The sequence below is a fragment of the Maylandia zebra genome, linkage group LG12, assembly GCF_041146795.1.
Source record: "Maylandia zebra isolate NMK-2024a linkage group LG12, Mzebra_GT3a, whole genome shotgun sequence".
Lineage (NCBI taxonomy): Eukaryota > Metazoa > Chordata > Actinopteri > Cichliformes > Cichlidae > Maylandia > Maylandia zebra.
Genome location: NC_135178.1, coordinates 8,923,133 through 8,945,298, shown reverse-complemented (window position 1 = coordinate 8,945,298; position 22,166 = coordinate 8,923,133).

Here is a 22,166-nt window from a genome sequence, read left to right as displayed (position 1 = left end):
TAAAACATGCCCAGAAACCATTTTAAAAGGTCAATTTTATGAGGACAGCAAAATGTCCTCCTGTAACAGAGGGTCCTCATAGCTCTTTGATTTGTCTTGAAAATTGTCCTCCTAAAACGAAAAACAAACACACACACACACACACACACACACACACACACACACACACAGAGAGAGAGAGAGAGAGAGGACAGAAAAGAGAAACTTCACAGTGTTTCTTAATGAAGACACCAAACAGTCATGTGGAGGTGATTGGCAAGGCACACACAGATGTTATACAGAAATGTTGTAGCCTCTGGCAACATGCTCACCCTTCCTTTAAACAAAGCCAGCTCTCTTCAACTTTGTTTCACTAATAAATGTTAGATCAGAAACAGAGATTTGTTGTTTGTACCATCTCTTTCACTTTCATGTAAAATGTGCAGCTATTCCCTGCAGCAACTAACATGACTTCAGATTTTGCAAACTGCCAGTAATAGAGTTCCTGTGCGTGTTTAGTAAACTGGAGGACTAGTCAGCACAGTCTGGAAACAAGCTTTATTTGGCAGCTGTTAAATCTGTCTTGGCTATAAAAGCTTCTGTATCTTTTCTTGTTTTAGTCCAGCCTTGTATTTTCTTGACATTTCTCATGTCCTACACCCAGACACCTACCACCAGGGTTACAAGAGAAGCATAACATCTGCTCTTCCTTCCACAAAGACTGGAATTCTTTTTCAGCTCCTTTTCTAGCCTATTTATTGAGGGATCAGAAAAGCATTTTGTTTTTTAAGAAAAACGTCCCATATATAAAGCAAGAAACCTGTTACACTGTTACTTTTTTGGGTAAAAAAGAACTCTGAGCAGAGTGATACAGCAACAGCAGGAATTTGTGCATTTTGCCAGACCTCCAGTGACCAAGAGGAAAGTCACAGAAAGTCACAGAAAGTCACAGAAAGTGACAGAAACACTTGGCAGGATGGGTACGATTGGTAGCATTGCATTTGTTGTGACAAACAACTGAGTTTTAAAAACACATTTTTGGATTGGTGTATGAATATCAGATTGTTAAACTTCTGATAATTTCTGCTAACAATGTCTGAAAGGTGTAGTCCACGAACTGACATGCAGTTCTCACAGAAAGCAAATTCAGTTTTAGAAACAGGGGAGCTTAAACACCCAGGGGAAGCATGGAGTAGTGCCACCAATGTTTACTTCAAAGTGGTCCATTGATAGAGATTTGGCAACTGATCAGAATGTATGCGGAGCATCTTTCAGTTGGATGTTTTTCAGGCATTTCTAGGATGATCATGAACATGCCTAAGAGACATCTATCATCTCCTGTTTTTACTTAGAAGACTTGTTTTCGTTCCTGTCCCGTGTTAGGTCTGTTCTTAGCTCTCCTCTTTGTCTCCCCCTGACTGTCCTGATTGCCTTTACCTGTGTCTTGTTACCCTCCTGTTGTTTATTACCCAATCTTCTGTGTACAAACAGTCCAGTATTCCCGTTAGTACTGTCACAGTGTGTGACTCTCCACATCCTGCTGCTTTTCTTTCCTCCTTTCCTGTCTGTTCGGCAGTGTTGGTCAAGTTACTTGAAAAAAGTAATCAGTAACTAATTACTGATTACTTCCCCCAAAAGTAATCCCATTACTTTACTGATTACTTATTTTCAAAAGTAATTAATTACTTAGTTACTTAGTTACTTTTTAAAAACACGATTTACAACCTGAAGAGGTGATAAAGCGATAGATCTTTCAGCCCAATTCTACTTTTTCTGCATAATCCATCATACAAAATGTAATCAAATGGAAAAGTCTCTTTTTTTAACTTGTTTTATTAGTTTTAATCTTTTGACTTTATGCATCAAGCAAAAATTTAATTATATGCAACATTCTCTGACTGGAAGAAAGTTGTTTAATATTTAAACCTATTTTTTGCACATTCCAGCACATAATTTTTTTTTGTGTGTGTGTTTACACTCAGTCTTTCAAATAGATGCAAGTAAAACACAGCAGAAAATAAATAAAATCAAAGACTAGCGGTCCTTTTGCTCTATTTTCACCTGTAAAGCAGGAGTAGGGTAGGCGGAGGTTTACCCTGGTGCAGGTGTGCCGCAGCGGTCAGTGGAAGAATCCACGAGTTTCTCTGTGAATTTCCCATTACGTCGTAGCGCATTCGGTGCTTGCTTGGAAGTTTAGGGGGGGGGGGTTTTCGCTGTAAAAAGAAGTTGTCTTCCCACGCACAACGGATGCTAATGTTTTTGTCACTTTTTATGGAATCAAATTTAAAGTAAGGTCAGTACTTCCACGCTTTAAACGCTGCACGCTCATACTCTCTCCTGCACTCGATATATGATCCATTGTTGATCTGCACACAGCTGTTGTCACGAACGTCGCACTTGCTTACGTCACTGTCATGAGACATTCTCGCAAAAAAATCACGGTTTTAGTAACGCAGTAACGCAGTGTTCCTACGGGAAAGTAACGGTAATCTAATTACCGTTTTTGCAATAGTAATCCCTTACTTTACTCGTTACTTGAAAAAAGTAATCGGATTACAGTAACGCGTTACTGCCCATCTCTGCTGTTCGGTGTGTTGGACAGCTCCTGCTTAAAAAAAAGGCATTTTTGGTACGCTCAACCTTGAAAAGAAGATGGATGGATGAATCAATCAATGCTTCATCTGTGCTTTAATAATGAGTAACATACACACTCAGACTGGTCTAAGGAGCTTGGAAAGAAAAGTTTCTTGAAGAAGCTTCGAAGTAGTGTCATCATGGATGATTCTTCAAGAAACTTAAAAAAGTCAGATGCTTTTCTTTCAAAGTTCTATAGACTGCGATGACCTGGATGATGGAGAACCTTCCCAGACACAGACACTCAGACCAATATTAAATGGTAATATAATAATTAAAGACATATCTCCAGTCAGTTAACTGACAGAAAGGCAGTTTTCTTAGAAGTAGAACCAGGTTCATTGAAGGCAATCATCTGGCAGGACTGATCGGAGGTGATGGGACTGGCACTTGCTACCACAGAGAGTAGAAGATCTCCAAAATCGTGCTGCACATATTTATGGATGTGAGCTTCCTCAGAAAGGGGGTGTTAAGGTAGGAGTTAAGAATACTTTCATATTCCAGGGACAACGCACAGTTTGCAACTTTATAGTTAGGTTTCATTCAGTGGTTTTAGCAAGGAACAACTTAACCAGTTGCACATGTAAAATATATTCCCCCAGCAGATATGCAACACTAAAATGGAAACTTTGAGTTTAATCTTTACACATCTCAGTAACACTAGTCTTAGTTCATTCTGCACCCCTCAGTTTTCAGTTTCAGTTTTCAGTTTTATTTGTCATATGCAAGTTAGCACAGGGTCAACATTGCAATGAAATGTGTTTGACGAGCAGCAGTCACTCAGCAGCATGATACAGTAGGAGTAAAAATAATAAAGAAAATAAAATAATAAAGAAAATAGAAATATAGTAAGGGGCAAAATATTAGAGAGACATGGTAAAAGAGAAAAGATGACTAAATATATATGTATCTATAAATATAAATATATGTACACTAGTGATTAAATAAGAAAATCTTGAAAAGAAATATGACGGGAGGGCAGATGGGATATTGCACAGGAATGAACAGCAGAAAATTACAGTATTGCACTTTTTAAATATAAATATCAATGACAATAAAGTGGAGTGACCAGTGCAGATTAAACAGAGTACTTGTGAAGCTGCAGGGTAGCTTCTGAGTGCTGTGTTGTGTGTGTTTTAAGTGTTGTGGTTGAGGTGTCGTATGGCTTGGTGGTAAAAACTGTTTTTGAGTCTTGTAGTCCGAGCAGACAGGCTCCTGTAACGTCTGCCAGATGGTAACAAGGAGAACAGCTGATGTGCTGGGTGGCTGTGGTCCTTGATGATGCTGTGTGCTTTACGGAGGCATCGCTGGAGATAAATGTCCTGAATGGCAGGAAGCCTCGTGCCAGTGATGTGCTCTGCTGCCTTCACCACCCTCTGTAGTGATTTACGGCTGCTGGACGAGCAGCTTCCGCACCAAACTGTGATGCAGCTCGTCAGCAAGCTCTCAATTGCACACCTGTAAAAATTTGAGGTGATGTTGGCATTCATGCTCAGCTCTCTAGTTACCTGTTTAGGGTTCAAGGTATGATTGGTGTTAGGTTTACGGACCAGCCGCTCACAGTTTCAAACTGCTGCTAGAATGGCTAAGGCATCTTTTCTTTCCAAAGTCATTTTGGCTAATGGTCACAACCCCCGTATGCTATTTAAAATTTTTAATTCTGATGTTAATCCCTGTCCTGATATGCCTTTACTGTATTCACAAGCTCTTTGTGAGCGTTTTCAAATTATTTTTTTAGATAAGGTTTTATCCCTTAAGCTTTCCTTTTCGTCTGCCTCTTATCCAGTCTTTTCCTCTGAGTGTAATTCAGCTTTTCATCAATTTGAGCCCGTGTCGCTTTCGACTCTGAAGCAGCTGGTTGATCAACTAAAAAACACCAATGCTGTGTTTGATATTCTCCCATCACGCATTGTTAAGGGCTGCTTTGATGTAATTGGACCGAGCATTGTATTCTTAATGAATTTTTCTCTACTCTCTGGAGCTGTCCCACTGGCCTTTAAGCATGCTGTAGTCCAGCCTATTCTGAAAAAAAAAAGAATCTTGATTTTTATGATCTTTTGAACTATCGACCAATCTCTAAGCTTCCGTTTCTGTCTAAGATCCTGGAGCGACTAGTTCTCTCTCAGCTTCAGGCGTACTTAGATGCGAACAACATTGCAGAGAAATTTCAGTCTGCCTTTAAGCCACGGCATAGCACTGAAACAGCCTTGCTTAGAGTTCTCAATGACCTATTTGTAAGCACTGACTCTGGACGCTCTGTGGTCCTGGTTTTATTGGACCTTTCCTCTGCTTTTGATATGGTTGATCATAACATTCTTCTACAAAGACTTGAGCATACTGTGGGTACAAGAGGCACTGCCCTCAACTGGTTTAAATCTTATCTTGCTGACAGGTCTTTTTCGGTTAATTTGGGCAACTTCTCATCTTCCTTGGTACCTGTACGCTGTGGTGTGCCTCAAGGATCTGTATTAGACCCTATTCTCTTTTCGCTATATCTGCTCCCTCTTGGAGCAATTTTTGAGAAGTATAATTTTGCCTTTCATTGCTATGCTGATGATATACAGATTTATTTTGAGATTACTGATGATCTTGCTATGTCTTTTCACTATTTTCGTGAATGCATGCGTGAGGTTAAAGGTTGGTTCAAGAGTAATTCTCTTGTCCTGAACGAAAAGAAAACGGAGATCGTGGTGTTTGATAGTAAAATCCCCCACGACCAACTGTGTGCTACTCTGATGCCTTTTGCTAGCTCTCCTTCTGATTATGCCAGTAATTTGGGCATACTACTGGGTAGCTCGCTTAAATTTGACAAGCAAGTGTCTGCTGTTGTGAGGTCTAGTTTTAATCAGCTGCGCCTCATTTCTAAGGCTAAGCGCTATATTCCGCACATTGACTTCGTGACTTCCAGGTTGGACTACTGCAACTCTCTTTACATTGGCCTTTCCTCCACCCTTCTCGTTAGATTGCAGACTGTCCAGAATGCGGCGGCACACCTTTTGACAGGTAGCAGGAAGTTTTCTTCCATCACTCCTGTTCTTGCTGGCTTGCACTGGCTTCCAATTAAATACTGTATTCAATTTAAAATATTACTTTTCACCTACAAAACCATTAATAATTTGGCACCGAGCTACCTCAATGAGCTTCTCAGGTTACACACTCCTGTCAGAGCACTTAGATCTGCTACCCAAATTCTTCTGGAGCAACCTCGTTCTCAGCTGAAGTCTCGCGGTGACCGCGCGTTTGCTTTAGCTGCCCCGGTCTTATGGAACAACCTTCCTGTTGCTATTCGGGCGTCTGACTCAATGCCACTGTTTAAATTACGGCTGAAGACTTATTTGTTTAATCTTGCCTTTCCACCTAGTTAACACTTGGTGATGCGTTGGTACATTTTTATCCGTTATGCTTGTGAATACTTTTATATCTTATGATTGTCAAGGTTTTTATAATTGATATGTGCCAGGTCCTTTCTCTTTTCCCTCCCATCTCCCTTTTCCTATTTTATTTTTGTCAAGCACCTTGGTATACCCTTGGTTTTTTAGTGTGCTTTATAAATAAAGTTTATTATTATTATATCAAACTCTTGACATGGAGGTTTTTTACCTTTTTGGAATACTCGAATAAATGAATGAATCTTATAACAGAACTGTAAGTCCAGCATGCATGTATGAGTGGATCTGATTTTCTAGTTAATCCAAAATGTGTCTAAAATGCCAAATGGTTCACTGGTAGCGGTGAAGAGGTCATTACATGAATCAAATCAACAACCCAGACTAAACATGAACCAATCCCACAAACCAAAATGTTTCACTTTCAGGTGTACCTAGTCAGAGCATGTTAAGGTGATGCAAACTACACAATAAAGCACACATGCAAGATACCTGCTCTACATGTCACGCCCCTTTTAGCACAGCAAGAAAAATAAGTGATAAGGAAGAGGAGAGCCTCAGGCCTTATTGATTTACCACCTACTTTGAGCAGTTGACCTACTCCCTTGTTCAGCTGAGTTTATTTTTGCACTACGTTGTGAACAGCTTGGCCTTCTCTCTGAGTTTAATTATTAAAAAGAACCCAGCTTTGTCCCAGTTCTACATCTCTGTGTTTCCTTCACCAAGAGTCTTTTGTTACATCCCTTTGACTATTTGGGGAATAATAATGGGTGCAGAATCGTGCACATTTAAAGTGGTAATCATACCTCTACGTTAATGGGGAATGCAGTGAAAATACAGTGGCTAACTTTTCTAGTTTATCATATTAATATATGTTGCCTGTGCCATTCAATTAAATAAGACGTACACTACTTTTATCTCAAAGTTTTGAAATGATCTCAGAAATCTGAAATTTTGTTTCCTTTTATATTTATTTTTACATAGAATTTCATGACAAGACACTGGACACTACAGGTAAATTACATGTACAGATATCATTTCAATGTTTTTCATAGAATTTGTTACAGTTTTGAGGTTTGCTTACTGCCTGGGGATGGGAGGTTTTGTGTCATGGTCCTGCGGCCATGACTCAGTGACTTTGTGTTTGTGTTCCTTATTGTTATTATTCTCTTTATTATTCTTGGGCTGTTTTGGGATGGTTTGTGTTTTGGGATTTTAGATACTGGGTTTTGGGTTTGTGCTCCCTCTGTTGGTCCCTGGTGTTAGTGTTCCCCTGTCTCGTCAGGTTAATCAGGTCCAGCTGTGTCTCCCACCTGTGTGTGATTTCCCAGTGTCTCTCGGTGTACTTATAGTGTGTGTTTGCCTCTGTTCCTCGTCGCGTCGTCTGTATTCATACCTTGTGAAATCCCCTGCGTGCTCTCCCTGCTGTTCTCCCTTCATGTTCAGGTTTGCCACTCCTTTGTGTAGTTTCTCCCAGTTTAGTTCGTCCTTAGTTCTGTTTGCCATCTCCACTTTATGTTCAGTATTGTCAATAAATCACCCTTCACGTCTGAAATAGTGCTGCGTTTGAGTCCTCCTTCCACTCTTCACACGGCCGCTGCCCCGAGCCGTGACATTTTGGCTGGTTTCCATCCTTGTTATTGTCTGCCTTGCCATTACTGGTTCAACCTGTGTCTTCTTTGCATGTTAATGGGTGGCTGTGGCTCAGGAGCTAGAGCGGACATCATCTAAACACAAGCTTGTTGGTTTGATCCTCAGTTCCTCCAGTCTACATGTCCAAGTGTCCTTAGGTAAGATACTGATTTCCCCAAATGCGGATTCCATTGGAGAATGAACGAAAGAACTAGCTTAGCTGAGGATCTGTGAAGGTTCTCAGTCATTCAAGAGCCTTCCTTTCCACTTCCTCCATGTAAAGGTTGGCTACAATAGGTGACACGGGGGAGCCCATGGCACAGCCATGTTTTTGGCTGTAGAAGCCTTTGTTTTATTCAAATACAACGAAGGCTCTTGGCTCTTTCAAAGGAAGAGTACCCAGCCACTGGTACAGATATGTGGACGACACTTGGGTCAAAATCAAGACACAAGAAGTGGAATCCTTCACTGCGCACATTAACACTGTGGATAAAAACATCAAGTTCACCAGGGAAGACACAAAGGATAACTGTTTGCCTTTCCTGGACTGAGCTGTGCACATTGAAGAGAATGGCAACCTCAACATCGAAGTTTACCAGAAGCCCACACACACGGACCAGTACGTCCTCTTTGACTCCCATCACCCTTTGGAACACAAACTTGGAGTAATTAGGACCCTACACCACCGGGCAGAACATGTTCCCTCTAAGCCTGAAGGAAAAAAGAAGGAACACACACATGTAAAGGAAGCACTCAAAACGTGCAGCTATCCTAAATGTGCGTTCTTAAAGTCAGCAAAGAGGCACAGAAAAGAAGATCAGACACCAGCGAGGGAGGATAAGAAGGACAGACACAACAACATTGTCATCCCCTATGTAGCCGGTGTATCAGAAAAACTCAGGAGAGTTTTCTCCAAGCACGACATCCCAGTGTACTTCAGACCCAGCAACACGCTCAGACAAAAACTGGTTCACCCGAAAGACAAAACTCCAAAACACAGACTTAACAACGTGGTGTATGCTGTACAGTGCAGCGAGGAATGCTCAGACCTCTACATTGGAGAGACCAAACAGCCACTTCACAAGCGCATGGCACAACACAGAAGAGCCACCTCCACAGGACAAGACTCAGCAGTCCATCTGCATCTTAAGGATAAAGGTCACTCTTTCGAGGATGCCAATGTTCACATTTTGGACAGAGAGGACAGATGGTTTTAAAGAGGAGTGAAAGAAGCCATCTATGTCCACTGTGAGCGACCATCTTTGAACAGAGGCGGTGGTTTACGACACCAACTCTCTGCCATCTATAATCCAGTTTTGAGATCCCTCCCCAGACGCCTTAACGCCCACTCACATCCTGGGCCATCTGACCTCAGGAATTCGCATGATAAGGTGGGGCCAGGTTTCACAATGAACACACCCGAAACGCTGGCTGATTGGGACCCACACCCAGTTTCACACCTTGGCTCAGGCGATTAGAGGATCATCAGGGGGTCCTTTTGTCCCTCTGTGGGGGGTTACTCCCACTAGGTTTAAATCTGGGACTCCCCACCATTTGACCTTAGAACTGAAGAAGCTTCTCGGATGAGAGGTGAAACGTCTTCAAGCAACTTAAAGAAGTCCAGACGCTTTTCTTTGCAAGCTCCTTTAACTAGCTTAGCTGAGGATCTTTGGTGATTGACTGAGGGCTTTATATGGACCCAACTTTACACAAGAAACCTATGTGAGATGTGCATTTCACATTAAATTAAAGCATGTCAAGCTATGGGCTACACTGGGAAATGATTTTGATATCCCAATAGAAAACCTTAGACACCCCTTTCCCTGAGGATGAAGCTATAAATCCAATGCTAGAGACTGTCTTCAGGTGCTCTCTCAGGTGTGTCCTGATGCAGGAAGAAAGTTGAAAGGTTTCAGTCCCTTTTTTAGACCCACACCTCGCCAGGGTGCCAGTGTCATCTCTGCATGCTACTTTTACGTTAACCCATGTTATGTTATTTCTCTTCTATAGTTGCCTCCGCCTGCTTTTATGGTTTTAATCAACTAATAGGATTATTCTGACCACCAGAGCGCCTCTGTTTGTAGACGTACGATGCAAATCCGCCCTAGTTTATCCTCAGTACCACAAGATTTTAACCGCTTGTACTTTATTCCTGTATGTCGTCAGAAGAGCTAGCCAGCACAGTAAATGTATATCTGTTGCACAGTTTGAAATACCACTGGGGATTAATTGCTCTGTGTTGTTAAGGATTTCTCGCTGCTCTGTTTCTACTCGTACCAACTGCAACTACTGGCACAAATTCTCACCCATTGAGGAGGGAGCAAATTAAACTGATCAAAGGAAACCACAGTCTTTGTACATATCTCCCTCCCAACACTGTCGTAATTATGAGCTTCATAAGCAACATGACAGACAATCAGAATGAGTGACTTGCGCAAACCAAGCTGTCTAGAAGACCGATTGTGTTTATCCCTCAAAAACCGCGTGACATCACACAGTCGGGGATTGAATCGTCCTCTCTCTCCTCTGGCTTTCATTACCTCGCCTGGGAATGCAACGGAGAAATGGTACGCATCATATAATTTTATGCTGTGATTGCCAAACAATAAGGTGCTGCTAAAGCCTGTTGTGAGAACATGCTCACATAGGGTCTATTGTTATAAGTGACCACCCTTTGAGAAGACCTACCTTACCCTTATTTATTTATTTTTTAAAATTCTTCATCAGTAATACTAAGAATTGATCAGAGAATGTCTCTCAAGTATTTCCAAAGTGTTAACTGCTCCAAGATGGAAATAAAAAGCGCTAAAATTTTATGACAAAATTAAAAACAGGGTGCAGTAAAAATGAGAAACAATTGAGAGATTAAATGTACTAAGAATGAGGGGATTAAGGGCTTGTTTTTGATTTGTGCTTACATGCCATGTATACGTACACTAAGAGAGTAATGCAAGTATTGCTCCTGGTGTCAATTCTGAAAGCGTGATGATCTCTTTTGAGTTGAACTCTGCTCTCAAGAAGGGTCATGTCTTCCTTCCACACCTGATGGTGGATGTGCCTGACATATAGAACAGTTACTTTTGGTGATGCAGTGGTCATGGTAACAAGAACCAGTAATTTACAAGACAAGACAAGTTAACAGAATGTTATAGTGAGTTAAAATGAGCCAAGATGGCTGCCTGTAACTGACTTGGTAGTTATTCTAGCCAATTGGCAACTTTGCCTTAATTTTGATGTTAATCAAGGGGCCGCATAAACAACTAGCTGAATATCCCATAAATATCATGAATATGCAAAAAACTGTATACCTGTATAGTCCCATATTTGAGGCCACAGTAATAAAAAACTTGTCCTTGTAAAAGATGACTAGTGAAAATTTCTGAATTTCTGTGTGTGTTTCACAGTAATGCTAAATTAAACATAAAATACTTTCTACTTATACTTTGAATACTTCAAGAATGAAGAAAAAGCTTTTTTTTCATGCAACTGTAATGCTGGATTGAGCAAATATCACATGTTTATCATATTTGCTTATGCCTCTTATAATAGTTTAAAATTAACCTGAGTGATAAAACGCCTCCATGGTAGCAGGTCAGGAAATGGTAGAGGAGGTTGTGTAAATGCAAAATATGTACATATTTAACCAAATTATTTTCTCTGTTCTAATTAGTACCATCTGGAAACTTCACATGGACAACCGATGAATGGGTTCATCACAAGAAAAAAAGGTTAAAAGAGAGAAATAGAATAAAGATATACATAAAAAAAATGAAAAGAAATATTTGATTGAAATCATCAAACACAGGAGGAAACATAGGAGGAGGATTTTCTTTAATGTGGTCAAGCATAAGGGCACAATGATTTGAGAAAGTATGACCTTAATGAGCTTAGGATACTTTTTTAAAAATTATATTAATTTCTTTATTTGATACCTGCAAGACATAAAAAATGGCAAAAAACTCTTCAGTTCATTTAGCTTGGTTTCATCACGTGTTGACCTGACAAAGCACCTGTCCCCTGCTCACTCCTCGTCTTCACACTTGTCCTCATCATCGCCTGCATGTTATTGCAGCACACTTGGTTGTGTCAGCAGATCAAGCCTTTCTTTGTTGTGCACACAGTCTCTGCACTCTCTAAAGCTAATGCTGCATTCCCAGTTCACAGCTGGAATTCTCAACTGGACTTCCCCCTCAAATAAGGCTTCCAACTTGGAAAGAAATTTACAATCCAAGATGGTGGCTATGCATGTCAGCAACAGCAAGGCTGTAACACTTGTATTCTGTACTGCACTGTTGTGTATGTAATGTATGTTTCTTATGTTGAATTCACTTTAAAAATTTTTTAGATGTAAGTCATTCTCTGTATGTAAGTCAGTGCCTTAAAAACACTAAAAAACACTAAAGGGGGACACATTACTTTCACTTGTTTAGAGAGGTGATTGAGGATAAATCATAATAACATGATAGTATGTAAAAGAGATTTTATTTAATATTATGCAAATGCAATAAAATACCAAATAAATACAACTGAAATAATGATCACAGCACTACTCTGTAGTGTAGAATTTGAAATTAAGCATTAACTGTCCTATGAGTGTTTGAGCTTTATTGTGCAGAAGTACAGTATACCCTCATGAAGTCACGTGGCCTCAGTTGTTCATGGATTTCTTTTTAGACCTGAGCTAATAATTGTATACAGAAATTTAAATTTCCTCTGCAACTTTTTTTATGTCTTTTTTTGTATATATATCATTTTTTTCATGTATTCATTTAATGATCAACAAGTTATAATATATTAAATAAATATTAACATAAATTCAACTAAATTTCTATATAAAATTACATTATACATTATTGTATATTTTTTTTAGTATTGTAGAGAGAACACAAAACAAACATAGAGGAGAAGGTGGCTTGGGATGGTGAAATACCTGTGCAGTCAGAGGCGGGAAGTTTGAAAGTAGTCAGTCTAAGAGCATTATTCATGTTTCCTTTTTGCATTTCCAGCAGATGCAGTCCAGCATTCCCACATCATAACAGTTTACCGCGTGTAGCTCTCTTGTGCAGATAAGTAGTGTTTCGCTAAGTGTTCTCTTTTTTTTTGTTTTGTTCTTCTTAAAGCTCTAAGATGTCTCCCAAATGCATATTTAGGGTTTAAACTATAAAAATAAGCACTTATAAACGTTTTTTGATCACATCCAGGCATAAATTAGCATAATGCAGTTTAAACTGACTAATTTAAATAAAGTAAGAACATTTCTTGCATTTGCAGCACAGGCTGCAAGTTGACCATAAAGGTAACATTTGAGAGAAAATAGAGCCTGAGCCTAACAGCAGCCAGACATTCTTTTTAACTTCTCAGTAGCAGTTGAAAAGCACCTTAGTGTTCCAGGAGTAGGAGAAATGTTTCATTGACTGGTTAATGGAAATGGAAATGTCATGTACAATGACCCTCAGGGCACCTAACCTCCAGCCCCCAAACAGAATCCGTAGGCTCTGAGCTTGGATAGAAACCATAGGAGCACAGGAGGATTGGGGGTGGAGGTAGGTGGGGTTATATCCATGTGAAACCAGCCCAAACAAAGACTCCCTGTTTCTGGGGGCCAGACAACCCCCCACTTCTCAGAACGAGATAAATAAATAAATACAAATGGAAAAAGAAACCATATACGCCCACTGAAAGGGCCTGTAAGAGAGTGACTGACAGACAATTGAAAAGACAAATTGTTACATTGTCTTTGGGTGGGGATGGGCAAGGGGCTGATGCGCAAATATAATTACAAGGAGACGTGAACCTGGGGGTCAGGGGTCGGAGTAAGTGTCTGACCCCAAGTTTTAGGCCAGCGCTGGGGAAGAAAGAGGGTCTGAATTGGGCCTGTGTCTCTCTTCCTAGCTCCTGCATTGGTTCTTTTTTACTCTCAATGCTCTTTATTTCAATACCCCTTCTTGAGAAAATCCTAAAAAAATAAATAAATCAATTTAAAAAAATGTAAAAAGCCACCTTTTCTACAGCAGAGCTAAAAAATTGCTGATGAGGCATTTGTCCTGCAGCCACTCAGCCATGTTTCATTTAATTGCTTTTCCACCCCTCTGTGCCCCTCTGTCACAGCAGCCTGGCTCTGATAGACAGTGCTGGAAGCTGGAGAGGAAGGTACTGTTATTTTGACAGTCAGGCGAGGAGACATGGTTGACCTGACCCACACTCACTTGGCTGGCTTTCCCATGGTGCTGAAGGGGCTGAGAACTGGAGTGATGGGAATTGCTCCAGCATCTGCCTCTGGTACTTAGATTAAAAGAAAGACTTGAAGTACGTCAGCGAAGTATGTCAGGAGCATGCCAGCTTTAAAGCAGTCTCCTCACATTTTCTTTTTCAAAATACATACTTTTATTTTTTTAAGCCATAATGAAAGGTGGTAAAACTCCTCATTCATGGTCAGGAGCATCTTTAGGTGCCTCTGTAGTTTTTTAATCATCACCTATATCATATTATGTGCCACTACTGCATGATTAATGAACCCCCCAAAGCATGACTCGTATTAACTGATCATTTATAACGAAGATTACAATACCAGATTTTTAAAGTAAGCTCATGTAACTTGTGTAATTAGTTTACATTTTGAGAAATTAATAATTTGATTTTGTTGCATTCATAAAAGTATAGAAGTTCTCATAATACAAACAACAAACCTAGTTCTCTACTTTGTACCAATACTGCTCCTGTAAGAATAACTTGGTTTCTGTAAATGGTGAATATGCAAAATATATTTGATTTGCAATTATAATGTATTGAGATTCTGAAAAACATAGAAACTTTATGGAACCCAAACTGCTGCAGCTGAGTTTGTCTTTTTAGTATAATGTGTATTTTTTTATACAGTAATCCAAAAGTAATTTAAAAGTATTCACCTTAGATCACCTCTTAATCTGATAAACAAGTTTCAAACATCATCATGAGTGTAATTTATATTTACTTTTTCAAGGTACTCTGAGGCCAACTGTATTAACATGTAGTACGCCTATTTATGAGCTCCAATCTCTTTCTCATACTAATACTTTTGCGGGATAAGAGATGAAAATGATCACAAAGCAGGAGGACATTGCACATAGGGAATAAGATATATTTAGATTTGACCCTTGTTAGCATTTTAGTTTATTAGCCTGCTAATGGGCATTAGCTAACAAGCATAACTAGTGCAATCCTTTTTTTTTTTTTTTTTTTTTTCGCCTGTCCCATTTGGTTCTTTAGCCATCAGAATTGTTGTCTGAAGACCAACAAGGATACCCAATGGATTTACTTTGCCAAATGGATCATCGTGGCATTGCCATATTGGTCCATTTGGTCGATCTTTGTTTTTATTATTTATTATATTTTATTTTCAGATGTTACAGACGGGACAGACATGAGTGAGAGATAGGAAAGGGAGAAAGAAAGAGGAAGGAAAGGAAAAACAGAAGGGGAGAGGGACAGTGAGAAAGGGGGGGAGAAAAAAAATAAAAATCTCCTGGATCACCTGTTGAGAGAAGAATAGAAAACAAGCAAAAAAGACAAAAAAAAACAAAAAACAAAGCAACATACTAAACACAACACCATCACATTAATCTAGCTAAGTGTAAACAGCAGTAAATACTAAATATTCAATGTTGTTGTGCAGCACGCAGGACAGATGTGCTTCGAAGTAGCAGCCAAGAAAGGTGTGCAATCCTTTGACAGATGATGGCTCCGGTATTGTGTAGTTGGTCATCTGAAAAGATAAATGTTAGATTTATCATTTTTGACATTTGTACTTTTATACATGCTATGGATTTTTTCCCTTTAAGTGCAGGGCACTGTGAGAAGTTTCTAAGAAAATTACAGTTACAGTTAAGAATTTAATCAAGGATGTTTCTGCAATTCTGGGGCAAGGCATCAAACTGTAATTATAAAGATATCATCACTCTATCAAGTCATTAAGGCAAACGGCAAAGTTAGCAAACAGCAACATTAGCATGTGTTAGCCATGTTTTTGGCCACCCATTTATTCTACACTGAGGCTCCCAGTTATTCACTAACTTTGGCTAGTAGTTAGTACTGTGCAGACAGTATTATGCAATATTATATAATTGTATTATATACTAATTCTATCTATCTATCTATCTATCTATCTATCTATCTATCTATCTATCTATCTATCTATCTATCTATCTATCTATCTATCTATCTATCTATCTATCTATCTATCTATCTATCTATCTATCTATCTATCTATCTATCTATCTATCTATCTATCTATCTATCTATCTATCTATCTATCTATCTATCTATCTATCTATCTATCTATCTATCTATCTATCTATCTATCTATCTATCTATCTATCTATCTATCTATCTATCTATCTATCTATCTATCTATCTATCTATCTATCTATCTATCTATCTATCTATCTATCTATCTATCTATCTATCTATCTATCTATCTATCTATCTATCTATCTATCTATCTATCTATCTATCTATCTATCTATCTATCTATCTATCTATCTATCTATCTATCTATCTATCTATCTATCTATCTATCTATCTATCTATCTATCTATCTATCTATCTATCTATCTATCTATCTATCTATCTATCTATCTATCTATCTATCTATCTATCTATCTATCTATCTATCTATCTATCTATCTATCTATCTATCTATCTATCTATCTATCTATCTATCTATCTATCTATCTATCTATCTATCTATCTATCTATCTATCTATCTATCTATCTATCTATCTATCTATCTATCTATCTATCTATCTATCTATCTATCTATCTATCTATCTATCTATCTATCTATCTATCTATCTATCTATCTATCTATCTATCTATCTATCTATCTATCTATCTATCTATCTATCTATCTATCTATCTATCTATCTATCTATCTATCTATCTATCTATCTATCTATCTATCTATCTATCTATCTATCTATCTATCTATCTATCTATCTATCTATCTATCTATCTATCTATCTATCTATCTATCTATCTATCTAATGAATATGTCTAATACAAATAATTAATAATAAATCCCTCCATTCATCTATTCTATCATTAGTCTAAAAATGGGCAAATAATATGATTTCAATGTAGCCAACTAATGCTAATTAACAAAGCAGAATGTTATACAACATCCACAGCTCAGTACAGGTTACGTTTGTATGGACTACAATGTATTTATAAATGATAATGGGTCTTACACTCCAGTATACCTGGGCAGTTCTTCAAAGCTGCAGGAATTTGACAATAGTGTGAGCTTGGAGAAAGGGAGGAGTAGGGATGGGTATCGTTTAGGTTTTATCCGATACCGGTGCCAAACCGGTACTTTTGAAACGGTGCCGGTGCATAAACGGTGCTTAAACCGGTGCTTAAAGAATGGAGAACACAAAATTGGTCCAAAAACCTCTCATGTTCAGCTGTTTTTTTATAAAAAGATAACAATGTTAGCCTTTTCTGCAGCTATAGGGGATTTATGGCATCACTCTTGGCTGGAAGTAGTGCTTAAACAATGGAAAAAACACAAACTTTGTCCAAAAACCTCTCATGTTTAACTGTTTTCCACTTTTTCTTTGGTCATTTTAGCCTTTTTGGCCAGGGTGAAGGGAGTATCTGCCATCAAACAAGAAGACAGCCGCATGTAGCTATGATGATGTTTGCTAGTTCACCTTACATGCATTAATTCAATAACGTGGTTAGCCTACTCAACGTAAATTACACACGAACAACACGGCAGCTGCTGCATCATCATCCGTCATCATTTCTGCTACACTGGCAGGGCTAGGGGCCAGGACTCTCTTCTTCATGTTTTTGGGGGATGTTGCTTACTCTGGGTCCGATAACAGGCAACCCACCCGCAGTAGATGTGCTCGGTGTGAGGTCTCACAGCAAGCTATCAAATGCGGCGCATTTCTCGGCTTTTAAAAAAACGCTATGTGTTGCCAGGTGTTTCATCGGATTTGAGGTGTTACCTCCTTTGCACAGTATCACAGTATCAGCTTAAAGCGCTTGTTGCAGGCTGCTGAATTTGCGTCTTTTGCTGTGAAGTACAGCCAGACTTATGACCGCCTTGGTCATTTTTAATCTGTAGCTCTGCTCTAAAAGAACCTACTATCCTCGGAAACGTAAAATGATTGGCTAGAATCTAAAGCGTATCACAGCTCAGGAAAAAAAAGCACCGAAATAAAGTACCGAAATGTGCGCTGCCTTTCGGTCTGGTTACTACCGTTTATGTACCGGTATCTGGTGCCATGATGGCACCGGATACCGGTACCCATCCCTAGGGAGGAGTGTCCATCCTTTCCAAATGAACTTGGGAAAGGTTTTCCTGATTAACTGCAGTGAGTTCTTGTTGAACCCACACCAAGGTCAATTTTAGGAGGGAAGGGGGAAAAAGGAAAACAGCTGGAGAGGTTCCCACTTGGTTGTTGTAAGACAAGAATAATGCATTTGGCCTGCATCACACCAGGTTTGAGTAACAGCTCCTGTTAAAATGCGTTAAACCTGCAGGAATACAGGCGCTTTCTCTGGACGTGCCTGATTCCAGACTGAGGCTATTCTTGCCTCTGCGCTTTAAGGCTGGATGGATAACTTTAGTTTATTTGATGTAAACCTTAATATGTTTCTCATTAGAGCAATTTGTGGCTTCACTAATATGCAAGTGTTTAGTATAAATTGTTTGCTTGCCAGCATGTGAGATGGAGCACCGGTAGTAATGATCCAGGGCTTTGTTTTGCATTTGAAAAGCTGTTGTCTATTCTCAGTGGTGATCCTATGGGCAGTTTGCATTTATTCCGCGAGAGCTACAAGAAGAAAAGGCCCCACACAGTCTCTGTTTAGGTAGGAGTGTGTTGGAGGCTGAGAACTGTGCAAGAGAAGAGGGGGCCAGTGCTGCTGGGTTTGTTTATCATTGCAGTTATAGCCTTACTCTCAAGGTGAGGGACAGAGCATAATCGATTGCATGAAAAATGGGCAGACATTTGTTAGCGTGTAGGTGGTGAGAAGGACATTTAGTTTCTGCTGTCACAAAGGCTCATTAATTGTAATGTTTATGCATGGTAATGTTAGCCAGAACGCCCTGTGTGCCCTGCTTCGTGTCAAACAAGCAGCATGTATCACAGGAGAGCCTGGAGGGCCGTCTGGACGCAAGAGGCCGGTGCCACAGGGCCCATCTCTGCATCCACGGCGTGCCCAGTGCACCCAAGAGGTCCTCAACTGCTTTCACTCAAGATTTTCACCTACCTTGAGGGGAGTACTGCAAAGATGGAAAGTTGCTGAATGGGCCAGATTGCAATGCATCTCAGCTGTAAATACTTCTCTTCAAGTCACAATGTTTAGATGTGAAGACAAAGTGGCCAGTGGTTGTTACGGGATAAAATGGAAAAACGGAGCGTGAAAGCTTTATTTAATGTGTAAAAACAAACCCATTCCATCAGCTCCACCAAGAATTATGTCACCGCACTGAGCGAGCGCAGGAACATTCCATCACATTTAAATAACAGACTGTAATGGGGTCAGTATGTTTCAAACAAGGTGTTGATTTGGTCTGAAAGCCTAACAAACATGCCTACTTGTGCAGCAGGTGTGCAGAGCTATGAAAGTAGGTGAGGCCTGAATTTTTTTACAGTTGCAATGGTTTTTAATCTTTGCAAATTCACACAGAGACAGAATAAAGATGAGCTTCTTACCAAGTGCGCATGACCTAGGGGTTAGGTTTACTTCTGCCACTTTAAATGGAATATTCACCTATACCCAAACAGTATCTTATAACAGAAGTACCGTGAAATCAAAGTGTATGAGAAACATTTGTTTTATGGGGTAGCATCTCATAGCTTCTGAAACCTTACTCCTAGAGACCTTAGGTTCTTATGCTGCTGACACATTTTCTGTTATCTGTGATTAACTCGGTCAGTACAATATTACAAGAGCAAATGATGCCAAAAACAGATTAAGGTCACAGATGTACTAAATCCAAATTATACCTCAAGATATGAAAATACTCATGGTCACTTCACTAGTTGCACATTGATAGTACAAGGTGCTGAAAAACTCCTCAGAGATTTTGGTCCATGTTGCCATGAGAGCATCACACAGTTGCTACGGATTTGTCAGTTACACATCCATGATGTGAATCTCCACCACATCCCAAAAGTTACCGTGGAAGCCAGTGAACTAATTGTCATGTTCATGGTAAGCAACAATGTTCAGGCATGCTGTGGATTTTAAACAATGCTGAATTGGTACTAAGAGGGCCAAAGTGTGTCAAGAAAATATCTCCCACACAATTAAACAACCAGCAGCCTGAACCACTGATACAAAGGACAGTTTATACAAAATTGCTGTTTATATTATCTTCTGTTGAACAGCTTCCCATTCTTAGCTGATAATATAGCACCTGGTGTGGTCTTCTGCTTCTGCATGTTTACTTTAGTTACTGTTGTCTTCCTTTTAGCTCAAAACAGTCTGTCTATTCTCCTCTGACCTCTGGCATCAACAAAACATTTTCACTGAGAGACCTGTCACTCTGGATATTTTATGTTTTTCAGACCATTCTCTGTAAACTCTAATGGTGATATGTGAAATTCAAAGTAGAAACACTTTAGCCAGTCCAACATTTACAATCATGCCACATTCAAAATCACTTAAATGCCCTTTCTTCCCCATTCTGATACTTGTTTAGAACTTTATCAGACTTTAATGTACTACATGCCTAAATGAATTAAGTTATTGGCATGTGATTGGCTCACTGGGTACAGATATAGCAGTTGAACAGGTGTACCTCTGAATGTTTTGAGTATTTTCAGCATTGAACTGTGTTGAAATGTATGTTCTATTAATTTCAGAAAAAAGTAAATATGGCAGCACTATTGATGTTGATGTTTATAATCTGATAATAAAGCATTTATAACAAATAAATGACGACAAAGGACTTTAACCCAGGGCTGTTTTAAATTCTTATTTCTGCTGTGGTCAGAGTAAGAAATCTAAACCTCTCTGATGTAGTCCACATGTTGTATCATTTGTTTCTGCAAGGCACACTCTCTAATAAGTGATTCAGCATTGAGCTTTCTTATACCTATTAGAATTCTTTTTCTTCTTATTAGGCGATCACATTTTGTAGGGGATAAAGATGCTTGAAAACTCTGATGAAGCTTGGTGCGTAGTCACTCCAGAAGCCCTTTGGAGCCTGTGCAGTAGTAAACAACTGCATTCTTTGTAATAATTATCGTGGGTTGGCATGTCTTCATCTTAAGCATAAACTGAGTAAATTATGTTGGACCAGAGGCAAACATAGAACAAGTTATTTTTGTGCAGATAAGAATAAAGACATAGAAAACTGACTGAAATAGGGATGGTCAGAGCTATGAAAACCAGGAAACATGACATATCTGCACCTCTCTATCTAAACCCAAACACAGTTGTTGAGGTCTGCCTCGTCAGGATATATAGTTTTGTTTCTGGAAACGTGCATGTCAGGGATAAACTTGTTTTATTTCCTGGACCACATACAGCCCAATTTAATCAGAAGCAAGCCAGACCAATAAAACGACTTTGCTTAAAAAATAGGAATGTAAAGTACATTCTGAAGATATTCACCAGGGCCAGAGCCAAGAGCCAAAGACACTCCTTAGTTCATCTGTTTAAAAAATTACCAGACAGCAGGAAGTATTATTTCTTGAGAAGTTAATCTCCTTGTTTAATGAAGGATTTTATGATAAAAAATAAAACGTTAAAAAAGTTCAATGTCACAAATATAACCAAGCTTTTCCTTACATTACAGTTATCATTTGCAGCTCACAGGCACAAAAGCTCCACATGTAGGTTTTCACAACTTGACAACTCACTACACTAAATACTAATTTGTGTAAATACAAATTTTCTAGTTCTACAAATACATCCATACATTTTCACTTCTTTGTAGTAATTTTGACATCACCACAAAATAAATGGCAATTTAATTCTTTTAAGTAATGATAATGAAGTTCCTGTAATCTTTACACTTTGCAAAGCCAAGTGAACTAAATATGACACTTTGAAGTAACACTACTGGCCCCAGAGCCAGTTGTTTGACGTCACCAGCATGGAGTATAAGGACCCTGTACTTTAAATCAAACTTAAAGAGTCTCTGAAGAGTGCAGTTCTTCAACCATTGCTTACCCCATGCCTAATCCAAACACATCCAGTGGTTGAGGAATGGCCAACATTTGATTGAGGAATGCTCTTTTATGTTCTTCAGAGACCTCTGCTTGGTGCAGGATACATGAAGCACTGGAGACAGCTTGTCTGAACAACAGGTGGCCAGCAGCAGTTTGAATACCACTTTGCCCATGGATGTATCAAGCACCACCAATTCTGCCTCACAGCCATTTTTCCATTGTGTCGCAAGTAGAAGAAAAACTACTGCAACCCAAAAAGCATTTTTCCATAGACCACTGTTATAAAACAGCAGGAACAATCAAGTTGAAGCAAAATCCTTTTGACTCTTGCACTTGATCAGTACCATGTCCAGCTTTC